At 44.8% G+C, this 24877-nt stretch overlaps 1 protein-coding gene across 1 annotated transcript in view; it reads left to right on the forward strand.

The window, feature by feature from the left end:
* The window catches only part of Lhfpl6 (LHFPL tetraspan subfamily member 6), a 202841-nt gene that overhangs the window by 172872 nt on the left and 5092 nt on the right, over nt 1–24877 (forward strand). The window lies entirely within an intron of this gene.

Below are 24877 nucleotides of genomic sequence, written 5' to 3' on the forward strand. Positions count from 1 at the left end.
GCATCCTACCCGCTCTGCAGCCTCCATGATTTCTAATGGTGTGCATACTACATAGTATTCAAGATTTTGATTTGTGGTAAATGGGGACTGTTTTACTTGGTTGGTAAACTTACACTGATTTAATCATCCCCTTATTTCTCTTCAGTTGAGAAAATAACTAAGTTTACTACACTTCCTATTGCTTTACGGTATGTTCTAATGAAGTGTTTGATAAATATGTGATGTCTCTGCTGAATTCTTTCTCTTGGAGTATTTTTCTGGAACAGGTGTCAATAGACCATTAAGATACTACTGTACAGGATGGGACATATTTCTCCTCATCCCCACTGGGTTCATGACTCAGACCCTTAACGAAAAGGCAGATTGATGAGGAAAAAGCATGTAAATGTATTTAAAATGAGTTTTACTGGACTTTATAAGGATCTTCATAAGAAGATAAGGGCTGGCTTCCTGTCCAGGTTTAATGAGGAATTAGGTAGTCAGAGAGAGCTGTGATTGGACAGGGTGGGGTGGGGTGTGAGCCAATAGTAATAGCAAGGACATCTGTGGTCTCCCTCACTATGTCCCTGGGTTGGAGAGCCATAGATACTGTCAGGTGCAGACACTTGTGGATCTTATGCCCTACTTAGAGGGAGTACACAGTCTTCCTAGGTTTCGTAAACCTGCCCCTGCCTCAGGGCCTAAGGGTCAGAGTGTCTTGTCCTGCTTCTGTGGTTCTCCCAAAGTCCAAGATGCCATATTTGGAACAGCTGTGCAGCTGTGCTTGCCAAAGGCAGCCAGTCTGTTCCTCTGCCGTGTAGACTGGAGGCCTTAGCCTCTGCTAGAAGGGCCGTCCTTGACACGTGTACTTGACTGTCTTAAATGCTGCTCACAGAAGACCGTCAATTCCAAGAAGAAAAGTTCCGAGAGAACTGGCCTAGTGGATTTTATTATATTCTAAATCAGTTTTGTTTTGTTTTGTTTTGTTTTGTTTTGTTTTAATGTTTGTGCAACTGCAATGCTGATGGCTGGATGTGTTTGTTTTTGTTTTTCCTGTTCACATCCTGAACTTCATAGCAAAATACTGTTTAAAGAAAATCAAAGGATAAGGAGAAAAGCAAACAGAATTGAGACCCTGAAAATGAAGGGTTTCTATTACTGGGTGACAATCACCTTTTCTCTTCAGGAGGACACTGGCTCTCTCTAAAGAACACAGTGTGCCCCTAATTTGCATGAACAGAGCAAGCTGCCCCGTTTCCCTTCCGCCCTCTTCCAGTACAGGCCTGCCCAAGTTTGGATTACTTTTGTAGTTACCGTTATGGAGAAAAAAGGCAAATGCCAGTGGACTCCTCACAGCTTTTCACTGTTTGCTGTAAGTGCGTACTGTGTCCAGGGGAGACATTTTAATATGTCCCTTGGCTTTTCTGTTCCCTGGTGTTGGAAGCATTCCTAGCTGTTTAACACAGGCTCCAACTTGACTGGAACCTTGTCCTAGGCTGAACTATGGCTGTGATGCAATGTTGAGTTAATTAGCAGAGTATGTGACATGTAACCGGACTCAGATCTGTAGTAGAGGTTTGCCGGCCCCCAGTGTTCTTTGTCTTCTCAACACTGTTCATCAAAAAACTGAATGTTGAACTAAAACATGTCTCTTTATTGTTTCTTATTTTCCATATTCTTTAAGATTTTTTTCTTTTTACTTTGTGTATATAAATGTTTTACCTTCATACCTTTTATGTGAACCATGTGTCCGCAGTGCCCTTAAAGGCCAGGAGAGGGCATTAGATCCTGTAGCCATTACATGCCGCTTCCTGGACGGCGGGCTGGTGTCTCCCTAACTCAGCCTTCCTCTTCCCAGAATTCTCCTTGTCTCTTATCCCGCCTATACTTCCTACCTGGCTACTGGCCAATCAGCATTTTATTAAACCTGTGTACAAAAGCATTATCCCACAGCAAAATTCCCCTGGAACTGGAGTTAGAGATGGCTGTGGGCTGACATGCAGGTGCTGGGAACTGAACCCAGGTCCTCTGGAAGAGCAGCCAGTGCTCTTAACCTCTGAGCCATCTCTCCAGGCCCTGTTATTTATTTTTATGTTATAAAAACCACATTAGCAATTCAAAGGACTAGTGTAATTTAATTTCTCCCCCTCGTTATTATGTTTCTCTTATATCAGATGATGAGAGGGAAAGAAATTGACATCATCTAAAGATTAAAGTGGGATCTAGATTCCCCGCAGAAATAATTTTTGCTTATTCTGTTTTTCTAGGTTCTATTTTTGGGGGGCTCTGTCATCTTTTCTTTCAAAAGACCCAAGAAGAGAAGCCATTAGTAGATCCATTAGTAGACCTGTCCCACATAACTACCATGCTTATTTCCCTTAGGAAATCGTCACTCTCCCTCTGAACAAGGATGCAAATGGTACTTAATGCTTTAGTGAAGTCGCAGACTGTGGAGCTAACTTGACAAGATTCCTAGGAGAGTGTAGATGAGCCCAACAGGAGTTAATGGGGGACCCTGTCCATGGGGAGCACTTTGTGTTCATGCTGAGTGCCACAGTCACCCCCTGCTTCTGCCACTGATGAGAACCTGAGCTTATGTCTATATCCTCTAGAAGGAGACAATGTGTGGGCACAACTCCCTCCCAAAGGACAGCAGGGCTAGGGACTCACCAGGCCCTTACAAGGGGCCAGGGAGACGGTATCAGCAAGGAATAAAGCAAGTCACTATTTACTGCCCTTCAGGAACTTAGAACTAGCAAGAGAGACCAGTATTAAAAAACATAATATGCCCCTGTGGTTGTCACTTTTAACTGTCCACTTGACACACCCCAGAATCCCCTAGGAAGAGAGTCTTAGTGAGTGTCTAGATTAGGCTGGCCTGTGGGCAGTGGGGAGATTATCTTTATTAAATGAATTAAGGTGGGAAGGCCTGCCCACTGTGCATGGCACTGTTCCTAGGCAGGGTATTCTGAACTGTATGAGATTATACAAAGAAAGCTGGGTATTGGCATGAAAGAATTCATTGTTCTTTTTTCCCGATTATGGATGCAAAGTGACAAACTCCCTCAGGCTCCTGCCACTGACTTCTTTGCTATGATGGACTGTAACCCGGAACTGTGAGCTAAAATCAGCCCTTCATCACACCAACAGGAAATGAAATTAAGACATCTGATGCATGTTAGACAGGAAAAGGGTGGCTGTGGGCATAGTGGTCGCCTCGCTGACACTGTTCTACTCCAGTTGGTGAGATTAAGCTAGAGGTTAGCAAGCATTTCTATAAAGCTCCAGATAGTAATGTTTTCAACATGGCAAATTATATGTCTCTGTCACAACTACTCCTCTTGGCAACTGGAACTTGGAAGATTATAGACAGATGGCAATATTCCAGTTAGAGTTTACTTACCAAAGCAGACAATTGGGCTATGGTTAGATGATGTCTGACCCCAGCCAGATAAGACCCGTAGTGTTCTAGGAAACTGCTCCTTTCAGGTGTACTCATGTACTGATCGTTGCAGCCTCCCCGACAGTGGTCATGTTCTGGGGACAGCGGAACACTAACTGCATTCAGTTACCCTACCATGCTGTGTAAATGCTGTGCCTTGTGGGGCAATGGAGGGACATCAGGTGTCAGGCACTGCAGCTGTCTTGCCCCACACCAGCCCTCACACTGGCATGGGATGAGGCTTCAGCCTATCCAGGAGTCAGTGGCAGTGAAGATGTTCCTAGAGATTACTGAGGAAAGGCTCATAGGCCTATTGGAGAAGAACCAAAAGTATGCTGTCCTTCCCTTGACAGCTCCCCTCTCAATATCCAGAATGGAGTAAGCAGCAGAAAGGAGCAGAGGTGGACAATGGAGCCAGCCTAGGATCACCTCTGAAGCTTGCTTTTCCTTAGACCTCCAGATGTCACTCACACACAGAAGTTCATCTCCTTGCTGGACACCCTGTCCCTCCCTTTGCTCACTAGTAGCTCAAAGCAGCCTTATGTTAGTAGTGTGAATATAATTAGACCCCAAAAGCTCATAGGGAATGGCACTCTTGGGAGGTTTCGCTTTGTTGAAGCAGGTGTGGCCTTGTTGAAGGAAATGTGTCAATGTAGGGGCAGGTTTTGAGGTCTCTTTTGCTTAAGCTTTGCTGAGTGTCACAGACCATTTCCTGTTGCCTGCAATAGGTAGGATCCTCAGCTACTTCTCCCTCATCATGCCTGCCTGCATGCCACCATGTCCCACCATGCCCCACCATGCTGATAATGGACTGAACCTCTGAAGCTGTAAGCCAGCCCCTATTAAATGTTTTCCTTTCTAAGAGTTGCTGTGGTCATGCTGTCTCTTCACAGCAATAGAACCCCTAAGATACCAACTAATTAACAAGACCACTTGACCTACCCTGGGGATGGGCTGCAGGGAGAAGAAGGGAATGGCCAGAAAGGAGCCTTCTTTATGTTTAGTTTTTCTGTTTGAGCAGGTTTAATCCCAAGTATAAACCATGGATGCAAGATACAAAGTAACTTCATTAGATTAGAGGTTACAAGGACCCCCAGGGAAAACATTTGAATTGGCCCAGATGTATGTAATAGGCAGGAATGGGCTTCATAGAAAGTTTACATTGTGGCTGTAATGCAGTATGGGAAAGATCTAGTGTAGACAGCTCTGCTTCTTGGGCAAAAAAAGAAAGTTATTTGTTTTTGTTGGTGGCTTTTTGCTCTGTGCCTACATTTTTTTCCTATCACTTATTTATCAAGCATTTTCATATTAAAAACAGAGCTCTGAACCAGTTTTGCACTAGTAGCTACCTGGACAAATCAGAGAATGTAACAACGCTAACACTGATTTATGAGGAAGAAAGAAGTATTTATAAATTTACTCCTTTAAAAACAAAATTAAGAGTCTCAACAGGCTGGGCAATGAGTGTATAAATCTCCACCAATCTTGTGTCTACCCTGACAGTAGTTATCAACCTTTAACGTATGAATCAGAAGTAGTCTGACGCTGGAGAGAAGACTCAGTGGTAAGAACCCTGGCTGCTCTTCCAGAGGTTCTGAGTTCAATTCCCAGCCACCACATGGTAGCTCACAATTATCTATAATGAGATCTGAATCCCTCTTGGGCATGCAGGCAGACAGAACACTCATACTTTTAAAAAAAATACATAAATAAATGAATCAGAAGTGGTCTGGTTGAGAAAGTTAGGTGTTTGGTCCCCACACCTCAGAAATTATTATTTTCTCAGTGTTTTTAAAACAGGTATTTTTTATATATATGAGTGTTTTGACTACATGTTTGTGTGTGTACTGCATGTGTGCCTCATACCCACAGATGTCAGAAGAGGGTGTTGATATGAAGTCACAACATGCCCACATGGTTGGGATTGCCCGGTGGACCACCTACTTATTTCCAGTTCAAAATAGCCATTTCCGGGTCAAAACATCTTGCGTGACTAGGACTCCGTGGCTTTGCATGGCTGCATAAAGCGTACACAGCCATGTAATCTACGTGCATACGTGGAGTAGCCACATGTGTTCCTGTACGCATGCACAGCCCACCCTTTATAAGCCAGTGCCATTCTTGCACCGGTCTCTTCTCTTCCTCTCTTGTCCTCTTAATCACGAGTTTCCCAGAGGCCTGTCACATCTTCTATCCTCTTTCAATAAAAACTCTTCTGTGGTCTTGTCGTGTTCGGGATGTTTCTTCACAGGGTAAGAGCACCAAATAACTAACAGGTGTCAGATCCCCTGAAACCATGGGAACCGTGTGGGTACTGGGATCCAATCCGAGTCTTCTGCCAGAGCAGTGCTCTGAACTGTCCAGTCATTTCTGAGCCCCCTCCCTAGTATTTTAAATACTGATCATTTATGTAACTTAGGATGCTTTTGTATTCAGATTACTAAAGTCTGATTTAAATGAACTAAAACCAAGAGGCCATTCCAGACGGCTCACGACAAGGCCAGAGCAAAGGCGCAAACTGAAATGGGTCTGGTCTCAGAGATCCAGGCTGTGTCTGTGTTTGAGAAGAAGCATCTGCAGGAGGCTGCAGCCATCTACATCCACAGGTTGACTTCATCCTGAAGCTCATTCTCCTCATGGTCAGAGATGTGTTTGGTGCCTATAGCTCTGAACATCCTAGCTCATGTCAACCGACAAAGACAAGCTATTCCCAGTAATGCAATAGTTCGTTCGTGTGTTCTCTCTCTCTCTCTCTCTCTCTCTCTCTCTCTCTCTCTCTCTCTCTCCCCCCCCCCCTCGTTGGGCCAGCCTGGCTGCACATGTACCCTTGAACAGATGACTACTGCTGGCGACAGTATGTCTGAACTGGCTTCTTAGAAAGAAGTTGTAAGTTGCCAAGGACAATAAGAGGAGAAAAGTCACTGTTGTCTTCCTTGGTCAGGTATCAGAGTTTATCCCACCAGTGTAGCCTGTGGTTGTGACAAGGATCAGCAGTAGTTTATGCTGTGTAAGTGTTAACAGTAGTGACTGTCCCTTTATTTGTTGAAAGAGCAACAGTGCAAGTGATGGGAACATCCAGAGCACAGCAGAGCATCCAACATTTAGGAAAGCCTGGCAGAGATTTGCCATGTGGATTAGGAGAATAAGGCCTTTTTATTTGCTCATTTGTTTTTGTTTATTTTACATCCCAACTGCGGTTTCCCTTCCCTCCCCTCCTCCCTGCCCTTTCTCCCCACCTTTCCTCTGCCTCTCCCCTCCCCCCTCACCCCTCCTCCGTTTCTATTCAGAAGGGGGCAGACCTTCCATGGATATCAACAAAACATGGCATATCAAGTTACAGTAAGACTAAGCCCCTCCCCTTGTATTAAGGCTGGGCAAGGCAACCCACTTTGAGTAGTAAAAGTAGGGTTCCATGAGCCAGCAAAGGAGTCAGAGACTGTTAGCAGTCCCACAGGAGGACCAAGCTACATGACTGTCACATGTATGCAGAGGGCCCAGATCAGTCCCATGCCAGCTCTTTGGTTGCCGGTCCAGTCCCTGTGAGCTCCTGTGAGCCCAGATTAGTTGATTCTGGGAGTTTTCTTGTGGTATCCTTGACCCTTCTGGCTCCTACAATCCTTCCTCCCTCTCTTCAGTAGAATTCCCTGAGCTCAGCCTAATGTTTGGCTGTGGGTCTCTGCATCTGTTTCGACCATTTGCTGGATGAAGCCTCTCTGATGACTATTGGGCTGGCACCAATCTAGGAGTATAGCAGAATATCACTAGGCATCATCACATTGACAGTTTATTTCCTCCAGTCATGTTAGGTCTCTGGGTCATCCAACCTCTGGGTCCTGGCACTCCAGGCAGTGCCAGAGCTGGGCTCACTCTCATGGCATGGGTCTCAGGCTGGACCAGTCATTGGCTGGCCACTCCCACAATCTCTGTGCCACCCTTACCCCAGCACATTCCATAGGCAGAACAGACCATAGGTGAAAAGTTATGAGACTGGGTTAGTTTCCCAATCCCTCCACTGGAAGTCTTGCCTGGTCACAGGAGATGGCCAGTTCAGGCTGTGTGTCCCCCATTGCTAGGAGTCTTAGCTGGGGTCATCCTTTTAGATCCCTTGTACCAGATTTCTACCTGACCCCAATATGGCCCCCTTTTCCAGTCAGCTCTTTCAATACTTCACTCCCCCAAACTCCACCCCGCCTGATTTTTGAGACAAGGTTTCTCTGTGTAGCCCTAGCTGTCCTGGAACTCACCAGGCTGGTCTTGAACTCAGAGATCCATCTGCTTCTGCCTCCCAAGTGGTGGGATTTAAAAAAAATGGTACCAAGGCCATTTTTAATGTGTGCTTTTCAGTCACATACTGAAAAAGTCTCCATAATCAGGTTGTCCAATTGATTTAATTCACGCCTCAGCAATATCTGAAGACTTTTATAATTATATCCTTATGATCAAAAGTAGCATTTCAATTAATTTGTCTTGCTAATTTGCCAAGTAAATTTGAATAATTATTGCTTTCATTTTCTATTTAATTTGATTAAGAAGCCACGGTGTTTGCTGTCCTTGAAACCGTGCTGCTGGTGTCTTAGAACAGCACGGTAGACTCAACTCGGGCATCCCAGCAGTGAAAAGATCAGAGTCTTCCTTTGCATTTTCACTCCAAAGAAAAATCCTTCCTACTGACATTTAAAGGACAACCACATACCTCTAAACATGTCTCCCTCAGATGTCCGACCCCTGAGTCATGCTGTCCATGCTTAAATCTAACCACACTGGATTTACAAATTAGAACTTGTTATATAAAAAAAAAAAAACAAAAAAACTCACAAGTTATAGGAAGGACAGTTGGGGGAAGATGAGGAGAAAAACAGTTCCTCCTACACCCTCCCTCCCGTCCTCTCTCAAGTTTTACAGTGTTGAGCCTTTTCCAAGCCTGGTTTTCCTGGTGCTTTTCAAGCCATACAGGCGGCTCGTCTTCTGCCTCGCACACAGAAACCTCCATTAGTGGAGACAGTAACCGAAACTGTGACTCTGATTGGCCTCTGTGACATTTAATATGACACATATCACTTTGGCTGTTTTCATACAGCTCTTGGATCTTTTGTGGATGTCCTGGCTGCCGGGTGTGCAGGCAGCTCCTGCCTCTGACTGTCTTGCTGGAGTCAGGTGTTGGTCATTGTTGTTTTTGTTTTCTTGTCTCAAGCAGAATTAGTTTCCCATCCCTTGGGTTATAGCAGGAGACTCCTCTCATCCAATGCACTGGTCATTAAAAGTAAACATAGAATCCCACCGTGAGATAACTATTTGTGAGGCTAGTGAATGGTAAGGTCTGAATACACATCAGCATTTAGCCAGAAAGGCTGGAGAGATGGCTCAGTGTTTCAAAGTTTGTGATGCTCTTGCAGACTGGAGTTTGATTGCCAGCACCCACATTTAATGAGTCCTAGCTCCCTGTAACTCCAGCTCTGAGCATCCTGATGACCTCTCCAGTCTCTGTTGGTACCCTCATTCATGTGATGTACCTGGCTATTCGCTGGACCTGTCCCAAACTTTTGAAATTAAGACCATATTACTGGGTGCCATCTAAGAGTTCCTTCATGGGCCTGGATTCTCTCAACCATGGCTCCAGTGCAGGAGGATGTGAGTATGAAGTCAGGCAGCAGCTGGGAGATCACAAGGAACTTCAGAGAACTCAGGAATGCAGCTCTAAATGTTACAGAGAAACTTCTACTGGCAAGGGAAGTCCAATTTGGCCAGTGATAACTGACTGAGCAAAGCACTCAGGCACCACCAAGTGAAAACAAAGCAAAAACAAACAAAGACCCAGAAAAGGGAAGAACAACAGATTTATTTCTGGAACATTCATTCAACCTGCCTATTCCTGTGGTTCCTGTGGTCATGAAATTGGAGTGTGGACATTTCCACTTGAAGCTATCAGTTAGGAAGGCCTCTAGTCTCTCCAGCAGGAAACGTTGCTGCATTCTGGACAGTGTGCACCTGGTTCTGCCTGGTTCTCTAGACACACTCTTGCAAGTTCATCTCACCTGGAATTGCAGACATACACATTCAAGGTAGCAAGCTATGCCACATGTAGACGTGAAAATCATCCATGTGCCATATGTCCGTCGTGCTCAAAGAGGAAAGGGGCACCGGGGAAAGGCAGGAAAGAAGGAAGTGGGAGGTGGAGGCAACTGACTGCTAATTTTGGACAGCTACAAAAGCCATGTGCATTCATCTTGTTTCTACAGATTTGGGCATCTGGCACCTAGGTAAGAGTTATGGCATGGCTCTGTGAGGGATTCAGGCTTAGTCACTACTTAGAGAAAAGCCAAGGTCATGGATGGGCACAGTTTAAAGATGCAGATAATGGGCGTTGAAAACTTAAATTCTCTTCCTGCTGCAGCCTTCTCTGGGTTGGAAGGCTATGGCCTTTAAAAGCCTTACTCCTCCCCTTGAAGGGATTTCTGGCAATGGAATCCAGTAATTTTGAAAAAAGAAAAATTTTTAGCAAACCTATGTGAAGTAAGATTTCTTGGAGTCCAGCCACCAGACAGGGGCTGGGTTTACGATAATCTCCACTTCAAAGGTTCTTCACTTGTTAACGGGCCTGCTGGTGGTGTGCCATTTTCAGATGCCTTAAATAGCGCTTATGGAAATTGAGGAAACCCAACAGTGTTGCCCTAATTTTTTTATATCCCGTTGATGGTTTCCTACCATCTTCCGTTCGGATACTAAAGTTTGTCCAGAAAACATTTTAAATTGACCTGGTCTGGGGGAGGGGTGTTTCTGAAGTTTGAGAGTTTGAGTTCTCTCTCAGAACTTGACCTTCAAGTGGCAAGAGAGAATGGACCACTGAAACAGAAGATCACAGGTTCGAGGAATTCTCCTGTTCTTTCTGATCTTGTTGTGGCCTTGTTATCCTTCTATGTCACACTGTCATTTTTATTCTTTGCTGTTCATCAATTATGTTTCTCATTCTTATTCTACCATTCCTAATCGTCATTATCTTTTCTCATTGTCCTTAATAGTTTATGATTTATAAGAATACCACCTTGTTTCTGTTCCTGTGTACTCTGTATCTTAAAAATGTTATATTTTACATTCATTTATTTACTGTGTATTGAATATAGTGGATATTTCAGTTCATGGTGCTGCAGATGAGTCCAGTGTCATAGGAGGGCTTGACCCGCAGATGGATTTCAGCTTGAGGTCTCTAGACAAGGAGCCACAGGTCATTTACATAGGTTTCAGAGACCTACTGAAGTTCCATGTGATTTTTCTGTGTTAAATGCATGAATACATTTTAAAAAGCATGTATTTTCAAGAGTGTATCCATAACTTTATACTTTGGTCAAAGAGCTTCTTGATATCTGAAGATTTATCACTTCTGGCAGGCAACATTGGACATCTGACCTTAGAAAGTGTAATGACCCAAACTTTAGACTTAAGAGTCCTCAGGAGCCTCGGGTCTCCCCAGGAAGATTGGAAGCTAAAAAGACCCTTTGGCCTGATTCATGATCTGTGAAAATGCTTGCACGGAGCGCTGTAGGGAAAATATCCTTGCTTACGATAAGCATTGTGCAGACACGTTTCGTGCACGGTTCTGATTTTATCTCCCATCTATGAAAATGTGACCTGTCTTCCCAGTGAGTTGCCTCTATGTCCGCTTAGATCTGATCCAGTTTATGTTCACTGCATGGACATAGCCCCATGGGTATCACAATGTTTTCATGTTTCTCCTACCTTCTCAAAGATGTCTGCCGTGGTGATTTGACTGAGTAGTGTCTCCTATACAGTCATGTCGTTGAGCATTTAGTCCCTAGCTGGTAGCACTTTTAGGGAATTTCTGGAACTTTGGAGATGGAGGTTTGTTGGGGAAAATACATCACTGGGATGGACTTTGAGGGCTTAAACCTCAACCTGATTCTAGTTCTCTCTACTTCCTGTACACAGATGAAAAGGTGACCTCTCAGCTTCCTACCCCTGCAGCCGAATTGCCACCATGCCTTCCCCGCCATGGTGGACTCAGTCTCTCTGAGACCACAAGCCAAAATGAACCTTTTCTTCCTTAAGCTGCTTTGGCCGTGAGATTTTTATCACAGCAACAGAACAGAACTAATACATCTTTATAGTCAACAGATTAGTAGACATCACAGAGATGAGGCTGTCACAGGCCCAAGTAATTAAATTATTTCCCTCTGCGGTAAAAGTCAGGTATATTTCCTTGTAGCCCAATAGAGAAGGTTCAGGTTCCCTCAGCCCAGAATTCCTCTGTTGTCACACAGACCCTCTGTGCTTGCTCTATCTGCCTGTGCTACTGAGTTTCAGCCTTTGTGGGATGTGGGAGGCAAGAGAAAACAGGATATGCATGCTGCTTGCTGTGCTCTAATATAGCCCCCATGCTGGTCTAATATGAGAGCTTGCAGGTGGTCAAAGCTCAGCTCTTAGTCTTCTTTACATTACAGTCCCAATGCTTTCAAACACCTCTGCATAGACAGTGGCATCACTTTGCTCTCCAGAGAAAGCACAGCTCAGGTGCATAGTCTACACTACAGTGTAAGTACTGCTGTCGTGCCTATCTCGATCAATACCAGAAGCTTTATTAATGAGCATAGCAGTGGCCAGAGATGGATTTTTATGGGTGAAATTTGTGTCTTCTATATTAGCATGGTGAATCTTTCAAAATGAATTTTCACTGATAAAGACACTTGAGAGGGAAAGTTGCCTAAAATAGCAGAGAGTCTTCCCCTCCTTTCATGACGGATTCTAGCATCTATCTAGGAATAGAACCATTATTGCAACCATGAGCGATATTTCGGTCTATCAACCTATATGGCATAGACTCTGCAGCCACAGTGGTGAAGAAAGCTCACACAGAGACCTCCTGCCTCAAGACATCAACTCTGGTTTGTGGGATGTGAAGCTAGGAATCTCCACCCTTCTCAAGGGAAGAAGGGAACAATGGAATATTTAGGGGACTTAGGTGAAGGCAGTCTCCTTACCAGGGAACAGGAGGAAGTACTCTGGTAACCATTGCACGTTTAGTGATGCAGTCAGCTATGGCCTTCTGCAGATTGGTACCCACCACTTGGTCATTCTTAAAGGGTCTGTTTTAGTCTTTGGCTTGAAGGGTGTATGAGTCTGAGTTGCCGAGGGGAACACAGCCCTGCTTGACCCTGTAGCATCTGCCTGTAATGGTTGTTTGTTCAAGACCACTCTTTGTGTGCCGACCACCAATGTGCATCAGTTTGACAAGCCACTTGTGCATCTTTTGTTGACTTCAGTGTGTTTTGATTCATGGTCTCTCTGTGTAGTTCAGGCTGGCTTTGAACTTGGAATCTTTCTGCCTTCCAAAACCTGGTATTGCAGACACATGCCACCATGCCTTGAGTTGCTTTGCACCTGCTTTCTGATGACCATTTGTTAAATAAGTATGTGTGCAGCAGTATTTGGTCTGAGGCTTGCTTTTATTCATTATCTTGGAAGTGAGTTCTTCAAAAAAGAGTGTCTAACCACTGTCAAAATTATCTGTCATAATTTTACAGTGGGTATTGGAATTTACCAGAAGGAATCACAAGCTTGGGCATGACTGAATTTGGTTTAACTATATTTCTTTGATTTGTCTTCCAAGCATAGTGAGACTGTTGAGGAGAAACTCCTAGACCAGGCCAGCTAGCCAGCATCGAAGTCCCGCCTGCGGCCACAAAGTTCCACTTAGCTCAGTGCCTACAGAGTGTGTGTGGACTCTGCTCGGTGTTCAGTGGAAATGTGACAGTGACAGACGGGGTGGGAGACTAATGACATCACAGTTGAATGCTGCCTCTCTTCACACTGGTGTGTGGCAAACCTGCCATGGACCTCACAAGCAACAGCACTGGGAGACAGACTTGGGTTTTCACTCCTCCTTTAGGGCCATCCAGAAATCAGAGAGACAAGCTTCCCAAGAAGCCTTCACCTTTATGAAAAGCAGCCCCAGACAGAAACTAAAGGGTGATCTGTGTGGTCTTTGTGTCAGTAAACTGAACGAAGAAGGTTTGTTTACCATCCCCTGTGGAGATGAGTCTCTGTGTCAGTTCACGGTGTGAACACAAAGGCCCCTCTGTGCACACAATAGTGGCATCCAAGCAGCAGTTGTCTCCAGGAAAGCTTTTAGGTTGGCTTTAGTGTTAAGGGGTAAGGTTAGTGCCTGAGTTGGTGGATACTCAGCTAACTGATATGAGAAAGGGGAACTGCTTTTCACAAGAATGGTGCAAAGATGCATAGCAGGAGATGCGTCTGATGGGCCGCAGGGAATTGTGGGAGCCATTGCACCCTCCTAATTTCAATGTATTTTTAAAGGAACCCTGGGTGTTTGGGGTTCTTTGGCATGCATACTGAGAGAATGTTGGGTGGATAATGCATCTTAACCACCAGAAAGATGTTAATGTGTGTGTTACTGGTATACCAGGATGGAGTGATACAGAACCTGTGTTCCATGTAAAGTGTGGAAGGAAGGACACTGGATCGATCCAACACCAAAGAAAAACAAATAGGTGTTGTGATGTGAAAGAGGAAACCTTGAGAGTCAGAGATGTTGGATGAATTGAGTACCATTGTTCTATGCAGCCACGCCCACATCATCACCTGGTCACGTGGTTCTTAGAGCCTGTCTGTCTGTCTTCCCTGCTCCTTTGGTTCTATCAAGATCTTCCTTCCACTCAAGGTTTCCTTCTTGTTGCACATGACCATCTCCTGAGCCAAAGTGCCACGGTTTTCATGAATTCAGCCATGGCAGGTTGCAGAAGATCACCACAGCAGGGCATGTTGACTGTTGATGTGGCCTCCTAGAAATGGTGATGATGGTCATAACATGTTCACCTGAGTGTCAAGCCTGTCCTCCAAACCATATGTATGTAGTTCTTAAGTGCACGTGGCCTTGGGGAGGGGCTAGAAGTACTTTAGATGGGAATTCCCAGGAGGGGGAATCCAACTATGCAGCTGTCCAGAGAAACACATGGCTCTCAGGTCAAAGGGAATGAGAGACCATTGTTCCTAGAGCCAAATTTGAGTGACGGAGGCCTAGGTCACTCCAGGTCCCATACGCCCTCATGGAAGCAGTTTCATGAAGCTTTATAGCTATAGAACACAGAAAGGCAGCTTTTATAAATAAGGCAATTATTAATAATCCATGTTAAAATACAGTAATGGGTACCTCAGAGAGGCGGTTAAAGCAAGATTGCTGAAACGCTCTTAGAGACCTCAAATGTTCTCTGATGACATTCTTGGCTTTGGGGTTGGTGCAAGTTACTCGTCTGCTAAGTTAGTAGATTCCAAAGGGTTTTGTCTGTTAGTCAATGGATGCTAGTTCCAACACAGATTTAGACCAGGAATGACTAGTCAGGGGCTAAAGCTAGCCCAGGATAAGTAATTAGCTTCTGGTGCTGCAACATTCCAACCTTTCCATACCACTACAGTTCTAATTAGTGAGTCAATGTTTTTGCAGAAACAGCTTTTTCCTAGGAATTCTTATTCACTTTGCTAAGAAGGAAGAGCTAGTGTCTAATGCTGGGTGCAGACCTTCCAGTGTGGCTCCTTTAAGACCACCCACACTCCTGCCCATCACCAGCACCCACCTGTTACTCTGTAAGTAAGCTGTCTTAGTTAGGGCTTCTATTGCTGTGAAGAAACACCATGACCAATACAACTCCTATAAAGGAAAACATTTCATTGCCGTGGCTCATTTGCTTTTCAGAGGTTTAGTCCATTATCATCACAGTGGGAAGCGAGGCATCATGTAGGCAGGCGTGGTACTATGAAAGGAGCTGAGAGTTCTGACATCTTGACTCACAGGCAACAGGAAGTGGTCTGACATTGGACAGTGTCTTGAGCATATATTAGACCTCAAAGCCCACTTCCACAGTGGCACACTTCCTCCAACAAGACCACAGCTCCTAAGAGTGCCATTCCCTTTGGGGATCATTTTCTTTCAAAACACCACATAAGCCTATGAGTCGTTTATGTTGACATGACACACAGTCATCTTTAGCATTCCAAGGGGAATGACTCCAGGACCCCTTGCAGACACCATTCTCAAAGAATGTCAAGTTCCTTATTGAAAATAGTGTATTCTTTTCATATAGCCTCCCTATAGTTTCCTGTATATTTTATTTCATCTCCAGATGGCTTGTGCTAGTACTCTGGGGAGAATGAGGACCAGGAAAGATGTGTACACAACTTCATTCATTGTAGACACCACATTGCAGGAGAAGAGTACCTTGATTTTCAGCTCATTCAAATCTGTGTTTCAAAAATCAGTAGATACCAAGGCCTGATGTTGTGTCCAGATATCCTAGTTTGATGAGGAAACAGGATGCTGGCTTATTTTTCCCATACAATACATACTTTGTATGTATTTGCTTTGAGCATGTGAAATTAAAGAATGAAGGCATCCAGGACTGAAAAGGTGGTTCAGTGGTTAAGAAAAACCTACTGCTCTTGCAGAGGACCCAGGTTCAGTTCTCAGTACCTACATGGAGGCTCATAGCCATCTGCAACTCCAGTTCCAGGGAACCAATGTCCTCTTCTGGCCTCAGTAGTCATCACATACATGTGATGCACATATGAAATAAAAATCTTTTTTTTAATAAAGGCAGGAACTGTTATGGTTCTGTTAAGTGTCTCCCCACATGCTCGTGTGTCAGAATACATCGTTCTTAGACTGTGTGCTGTTTTGAGAGGTTAAGAGACTTTTAGGAGGGGGCCTGGCCAGCTGACATGGATAGGTTGCTAAAGGCAGGCCTTTGAAAGTTCAGCCCCACCATGGTTCTAGTTTAGCTTTCTCACCTTCCTTCTGGCCTCTGGGGCTCTGCCATAGGCTCAGTGTGCCAAGGAACTGCTCAGCCACACCTTCCCTACCCAATGGACTGAAAGCTCCAGAACCAGACACCCAAATGAGTTGCCTCTGCCTGGTAGCTTGTCATAGACAAGAGAAGCAGTAACTGGTACAGCAGGTCTTTTCAGATCACATGTAATTTATAGTAAATAGTCAAGATTAAATGTTGGGCTGTGATCCGTGGTGACACTAGCCTGCTTGAGTTTGGGAATCAGGACATTATGTATCATAAGCAAACCCAGCACACTAGTGACATGCTGAGGAGAACACTTCTGAGAGATCTGGGGAAGTCACCAGTGTCCTGGACAACTCTCCTTGTGTATAAACCCAGTAGGTGTCCTAGATCCAGGGCTGGCAAGCTACGGCCAACTCTGCTCTGTGTGTTTCTGTGAATTAGATTTTTATGGGCAGGCAGCGATGCTCACTGGCATATTTGGTATCTGTGATTGCATTTGAACTAAAATATTTACAGTCTGACCCTTTTCAGAATAACATTGCCAATCTTGACCTGTGCCGTCCTTTTTTAAAAAACCTCTCTAGTGCTGAAGTCTGTGACCCTGTGACACACTCACTCAGTGGCAGAAGTGTGAGAAGACGAAGGTCGCAAAAACAGAGGAAAGGTGCCCTGGTTCTGAGCAAGTCTTGAATTTGAAGGCAGCTCTCTTGTGTTCATGTTCAATACCTTCACAACACCCACCCTCATCCCTCCTGCCTTCCTGTCTTGCCTGAAGCGTTTGCCATCACCGCCTGGGGCCCACTTTGGTTGTACATAAAAGCCCTATAGTCATTCTCTGTGGGACTCAAAGGCTCCTTGTCTTTCAAATATATCAGCTAGAAAAACTCCTTTCTATGAAAGTGTTGTTTCCCACGCAGAGTATAGACCTACTTCATCCTGCCAGACTGGAGGCATTTGTTGAGCAGAATGGGCCACCTGTGCCCCCGAGGGCTGCCCTGCACACGATGTGGCTCCTCCCAGGAGTCTGGATTGGCACTCTGTTCCCTCCTACCTGGACACTGAGAGCCTGCACACAGGTCTAATTTACCTGTCACTTCAAAACCAGTTTACCAAACGAAGGCTAGGATGTCTTCTTAAACTTAAGTCAGTTAATTTGTAGTTGGTTGGCTGTGGTTATTTGTAGTGTGCTCAGTTGGCTTGGTTAGCTGTGGCTCCTTCAGACAGGATGCAGTCACAATGCCTGGACTGCAGAGCTGCCCACTATGGTCACTCTCCTACAGAGCCTCACTTGCAAGTGGAATATAAGGAAAGATCGATCTTTTGATTCAGAAATTTTCAGAATAAAAAGGATCAGTAGGCAGTATTTGAGTAGCAGATACAACACAAGTCCTTGGATTTGACCCTGCACTTTGGAGAGGAAGTGGTCATTGTATCAGTTTTCCATTTTGCATACCATTCGTGTGTGTGTGTGTGTGTGTGTGTGTGTGTGTGTGTGTTAGAGAGAGAGAGACAGAGACAGAGATAATTGATTGATATCAGGTATCTTCTTCAATAACTCTCCACTTATTTGGGGAGAAGGGTTTCTCCCTGAACCTAGAGCTAGATTTGGCTAGACTGGCTGGGCAGTGAGCCCAACTTATCTGCCTGTCTACACTCCCCCACTCTGTTTATAACCCCAGGTTTAGAGTCACAGAGTGCTTTACTCTGACTTCATATTTGTCCTGGGGAGCTGAACTCAGGTCTGGTATTTGTGTGGCAGGCACTTTACTGATTGAACCATCCCCCCAGCCATGTTATTTATTAGTTTCTTTTTCTACAGACTTGCAAGCATACCCCCCATTTTTGTGTATATGTGTGTGTATATATGCATCTATAGCTCACTTTCTTACTGAAATTTGCTTAATTTTGATTTTAAATTTATTCTATAGACAACAGACATATCCTTTTGGTCCTTTGTCTTAACATACCTTTAAAAATTTTTTTCATTATGAAGCTGTATGAAGGACTTTACTCAAGGGGAGAGAGAACTGTCTTTCTGTGATAATTTAAGTCTATAGAATTTTTTTCCCTCTCTCCATTGATCCTTAGCTTTCTTGCCTTTGTTCTTTGTACAGCAAAAAGAATAAGGTCAAACATGCCTGCTTCTTCTCTACCCAAATTTACTTTTATACATTAGTATGCTAACGTTCAAAATGCCACAGTGAAAAGTTATTGTGCTTTGAAACTAGTCACCTTCTTAAATCCTGACTTGGGCATTTGTGACAAGGCGTGCTGGGTGGTCAGCAGTGACACTGTGAAGAAAGAGAAAGTAGCAAAGATGCCATGGAGTCTGTGTTCCTACTGCAGAGCACGAGACGGCATAGCAAGGGTGCAAGATGGAGAGTCTACCGCATGTCAGTCAAATTTTCATGAGTACAACAACATTATACAAAAAGAGAAAAAAAGATTTATGTAATCCACAGCTTTGGAAGTTCAAGACTGGGTGACCCTGCTGGTTTAAAGAGAGCATGTACAGTACAGACTAATCCCACCTTAAACCAGAACATAGAGCAAGCAACCGGCCACCTTGTCCCCTTCTGTGGACTCTGATAACCTAAAGACCTCCCACGAGAACCCATGCCCTCCACGGTGCCACCCTGTTGACCAAACCTTTCACTAGCAGTAATGTATATGGGGGACACAAAATTAAGCAAATGGTGCCCAATGACAGGTCGTGCAGGGACAAAGGTGACCTAAGTTTTTCTGGTTTGTTCTGTGTCTAACAAAGCCTGCTGGACTTGTGAGCCCTGTGATAGTCTGGTGGTTGCAGCTGTACAGCTGAGTGCCCATAGCAGGTGGCATCCCTAGTATGGAATTGGGACACTCCTTGTGACCTTCGTCAAATAGGGATCAGAGTCAGAATGGGCTAAAAGCAATGAGTTTGGAGCATGTCGAGTGCTAGATTTTCATGCAAGAAATGTTAGTTTACTTTAGACCTGGCCTGCTACTGTGGAGTATTATTCTTGAGTATCACACAGCATCACTGTCTTAACCCAGAACTGCTGCTATTACTAAAGACTCCCAAGCAAGGCAGGGCCATGCTGACAGTCCTTCATAGAAGGAGGGCATGAGAAAGACCATCCGACCCTCCTCTGAGATTCCTGCCACCTGTGCCCATGTGCCTTCTAGCTGTGTGTAATCCTGCCCCAGCTGCAGGGCACCTTAATGCAGAGACACAGCTCCCACCCTGAAGGGAATAAAGGAGATTTTATTCTGGAGCTGTCTGAGTGGCCATGTCCTAGAAACCAAGATTCAGGTTAACTCAAATCAAATACCATACTCCAACCTGGTAACCATTTTCTGAAGTTGTTAATTACAGGAAAAAAAAAGAAAGTTTCAAATACTTGGAGGACATACAGGGAAGCAGAGCAGTCTCTGCCACAGGCCTCAGATACTGTCTGATCACGTTTCTTGCTTTTGGGTTGGTTGAAAGCTTGTGGTTTCTAATGCAATGTTTCAGTATATTGTTGTGGTGATATTTTGTTGTACTCTAATAAAATTTGCCTGAAGAGCAGAGAACAGAGCCAGCCACTATATTAAACACAAAGGTCAGGCAGTGCTTTAATCCTAGCACTCAGGAGGCAGAGATCTGCACACTGGGCTACATGAGATTGATCCAGTCTAGGAGAGAAACAGAACCAGGCAGTGGTGGCACACATCTTTAACCCCAGTATTTAGGAAGCACACACGCCATCAATCCCAGCACTAGGAAGGTTGAGACAGGAAGTGAAATGACTGGGTGCAGAAAGGCATAGAAGATGTGAGGAGACAGGAACTAGAGCCCTTTCAGCTGAGGACTCAAAGGCATTCAGTCTGAGCATTCATGGAGATAGGATTGGCTGAGGAGTTGGAGACATGAGAAGTGGCTGTGGTTTGTCTCTCTGATCTTTCAGCATTTGCTCCAATATCTGGCTCTAGGTTTTTCTTCTAAGACCATTTAGGATTTGTGCAACAGATCTTCACAAGGATTGAGGTTGACAGTGAATCACTGTTGAGGGGGCTAAAGATAGCTCAAGATAATGTTCATGCAACATTCCAACCCTCCACAAATGTCAGCGCTCTGCTAGTGTGAAGCACTGATCAATCTACTTGGCAGATCTTTTCCATAGCTGTGGCTTCTATAGTGGGTTCTTCCATTCTTGGGTTCACGTGGTGGTCCTTGGAGATGGGAGAGTAACTGAAGGAAGAGGCACAGTCTGTACTGATCTCAGGAGGTCACCCATGCTACGGTGGGACTTTTGGGGGATTGCTTGTGATCCTATAATCCCTCACCCATGCTCCTGTAAATAAGCCCAATTAAACTTGTTGGCTCTCCAACTAGACTTGGATGAGGTCTGTCATTCATGCTGCACTTGGAGTGAAGAGATACTTGCTGATGTCTCCCCAAGAAAAGCTAGAATGGCACCTCACTACATTGGGTTGCCAAGAGAGTACCCAGTGTGGTGTGACTGACTAAATCTTTAAAATGCAGATCCTTCATATAACTAGAAGCAGTCAAAGAGGACAAGGAGAATCTTCTAAAAAGACTGGGAAAAATCAAGGGGTAAGAGGAAAAGGTGACATTTTTCCCTCTGGCACACAAGTTCCAATAAAATAGCTACCTCTCACAAGAAAAGTAGACTTGGCCTAGACCTTCCTTATACAATATCTGGGCACAAGAGAAAGTTCTATGGTTAATTTAACCCAAGTTCATGATCAAGTTTGACAGTTACTAGAGATATGGGGCAAGTTGCTCCTCCTTGCTGGGAACTAGTTATCTTCTGAGAGGTGAGTCGTGTTGAGGAAGTACACATGGATTTGCATCTCTATTTCCTAAAAATATCTTGGATAAAAACAAGTCAATGAAGGGCCCCTCCCCACTTAGCCCCTGGCTGGCAATCTTCTGCTGATAGCTATTACACAATTAGAAATGTTGAATTTCTCTTTGCAGCCCTGGCATGGTGTCTGATACCCATTCCTGGCACAAGTGGGTATCGATTGCCTCCGGGGGTCCAGGCATTGTATCAAGCACCAGAATACAGGAAGGAAGAAAGAAACAGGCCAATGCAATCACATCTGGAGTATGGAACATGAGCTGAACTAATTAATGAAAGGGTGGAGCTTCTATTACAAGGTCAAGGATGAGCTGATCATGGCAAGTCCAGGGCGTTGAATCTGGTCCTGGATCCTTTTCTTCCTTCCCTTGTCTCTTATTACTTCCAAAAGCTGCACAATAAAACTAAATTGAATCACCCTTCAAAGGCAGCCACACCTCACCTCACCCCGTCCCCCCCACTGGAGCTGCCCTGGAATGCAGCCAGGGAGCCTTTGTCTGTGGACTTGGCAGGTGGCGGTGGTGCGCTTTCTGTCCCATTAACCTCTATTTTATCTGTCAAGAATAGTATTCCCCATTGTTGAAAGCAGCAATTTGCCAAGCAGGCAGGCTTGGAGTCCTGTTTGATGAAGCATCACACAGAGCAAAAGGGGAAATTTAAACAGATTTGCCTCTCTAATTTCCTGAAAGATCACAGACCAAACTTGCCCTCTGGTAAAATGCTTTCTGTTTGCATTCTACCAACAAGCATTTATTGCCCTGACATGGGGAGGGAGAGGCCAAGAGAGAAGGCCCCCTATTTCCTGGTTTAATTTAGTTCCATTATAACTCATAGCATATCTTGCTATTTAAAACATAGGAATTTACAGACCTCCTCTTTGCTAATGGCCGAATGTATCCCGGAAGACATATTTTCTTCTGTAAAACACGGTGTCGATTTCTGTGTTTCTAGTATAGAGTATTGGGGTCTAGGCAGGCAATCATGTCCAGAGTAGATTCTCCTTTCCTTTTCCTTTGAAGAGATCTGTCTTTATTGTCAAGTCTATGGGCAGCGGATGCAATCCCATAGCTCTGAGCATTCCCTTTACACTCATCTTTTCATGAGGAAACATCAACAACAAAATCCCTCTCATATCTAGTTTGTTAGCATGAGAAAGGATCAAGAACTGAGGACTCCCAAGGAAGCCAGTGACTCAATCTCCTAGATTGGCCTAAGTCTTGCCACCTCATGCTGGTCTGGACTGTTTCTTGCTTCTCTGAAGGGATATGCATGTTTGCATATGTATGTGGATTTGTGGCTGCATGTGTGTATGTATATGCACCTTTGTATACTTTTGAGGCCACTTTGGTGGGCTGGCATATTTGTTACACGAGGCACATTCTAAAGCAATATAACTGATGTGAACACTCAACAAAAAGCAGGCTTCAGGAGACCAGGTAGGGACACATTTCCAGCTCCTGAATAGTTTCAAAAAGATCATTGGAGAATCAGGGTTATTTGTGAATGTAGAATATCTAGTATGTCTATCTCCTGGCACAAGTCAAAATTCAGAGGAGAGCTCTCTGAGAGTGGAGCTCTCAAACTGGGAAGCATCCCTCATCCCTGGCAGTGCATTCCAATGGTACCCATACCTCCTGCTGAGCAATGTGTTTGCAAGCCCTAACTCTCTCCTCAGTTCTCTGTGGCAACCTCCTTCATCCAAATACTTTTCTTGGCCTCCCACATCTGTGCTTCATGTGCCCTACCTCATCGGCTGGGGCTCTGCCTCAGTGTCACTTCCGAATTAAGCTGTTCAGTCCTTCAGCTCACTGGCTACACCCTGGAGGTCTCTCCAGATTCGCTGTCTCAGCATCCTGGGGTGTTTTTCAAAGCGCCTATCGCAGTCACCGGTACATCTTGACTAGGCAACCACTCCTCTGAAAGCAGAGGTGGTTTTCATCTTAATCAACCCAGTCCACAGCACCCAACTTGAAACAGTCGTCAATGAATAAATATCGGTCGGATCAATGAATGAACTGATGAAAGAAAAAAGGGCAGAAACATGAAGAAAGGAAGGGAGAGCAGAGAGAACAGAGCATGATGGGGGGGTCGGTATAGAACCCCAGCTGGGGCTGGAGAATCGGTTCCATGGTTAAGAGTGCTTGCAGCTCACAACTGCCTGTAACTCTAGTTCCTGGGCAGCACCCTTTCTGGCCTCCTCAGCACTACACACACACACACACACACACACACACACACACACACACACACACACAAATAGAATAAGGCATTGACCAGTTAGCATTTCTTCAGATGTGCTCAAGTCCTTATTCTTACCAGGCTGATCTGGGCTATCTTTTGTTTCTCAAAATGTATGTAAGAACATATACATTCATATGCCTATGTGCAAACATGTGTCCATATGGTATTCACAAATACATGCATGTGTTTGTATGTGTACATATGTGTGTATCTGAGGATAGTTTGATGGGATTTTGTGAGTTAGTAAATGGAGTTCTTTGTGTCTGACATGATGAGATATGTTTCTTTTAAAGCAAACTAAATCTAAGTTACTGCTATTGGCTCTTAACCAATGGCTGAATTTTAATCACAAAACTTGAATGGTATGTGGTTAGTCAGGGGACATATTTTCTTTCGTCCTCAAACATTTTGAGAACCTTTATTTAGTGTCCACTCAGCATTCATCCATCTGGTCTCCTGGGTTGACCATATGTTTTAATACACAGCAATGGGAAGTTACAAGTATACACACAGGCCAAAACAAAGAATGGGGTTCGCCCCAGGAAGGTGGTAATGCAGGTGATAGTGTGAGAAAGATACTGCACTCTCCCCACCCCCACCATCTCTTTCTGTCCTCTCTCCTTAGTCTTTCAGAGATGGCTGGATGTGAGTGGGTGCATGGTGAGTGACAGGACACTGGCGACATCGCACAGGCTTGCTGATCAAGTCAGGTGAGGAGAGAGCCTGGTTCATCACGACTCTCTGGCATCTAGTTCATCAGGGCAGACCTTTAGATGAAAATTTATATTCAAGGAAATGTGCCAAGCAGGGCTGGGAAGATGACTCAGTAGTGCTCACAGTGCAAGCATGAGGACTGGAAGCCATGTGAAGGGCCTGCCCTGGTGGACCCACACAGATCCCTGGGACCGGAAGCCATGTGAAGGGCCTGCCCTGGTGGACCCACGCAGATCCCTGGGACCTGCTGACTGATCTGCCTCACCCACTCCAGGCAAATGAGAGAACCTGCCTTAACCAACAAGGTAGACAGCTCCTGAAAAATGGCAAGCAAAGCCAGGCGGTGGTGGCGCACGCCTATAATCCCAGCACTAGGGAGGCAGAGGCAGGCGGATCTCTGTGAGTTCGAGGCCAGCATGGGCTACAGAGCTAGTCCAGGACAGGCTCCAAAGCTACAGAGAAACCCTGTCTCAAAAAACCAAAAACAAACAAAAATGACAATCAAGGCTACCATGTGCACATGCATATGCCTATACCAATACACATGAACACACAAACACACAAACATACGTGTATGCACATGAAACGTATCAAGGAGAAACCAGGAAGTAAAGAAGGAAAATATCAAGACATAAACACCAAAAAGGGGGATAATTTGATGTAAGGACCAGCCTGAGCGCTCAGATGCTCTGGAAGCTTCTTTATGCTGTGGAATATGTCCAGGTAGGGGTAAGAAGCCACCAGTGTTGACAATGGCCCAGTCCTAAGTCTCCTACCGACTACAGCCATGCCGGAGGGAACTACAGCTATCCGGGTGGAGGGAAGTTGTCTCT

The sequence above is a fragment of the Onychomys torridus genome, chromosome 6 (assembly GCF_903995425.1).
Source record: "Onychomys torridus chromosome 6, mOncTor1.1, whole genome shotgun sequence".
Lineage (NCBI taxonomy): Eukaryota > Metazoa > Chordata > Mammalia > Rodentia > Cricetidae > Onychomys > Onychomys torridus.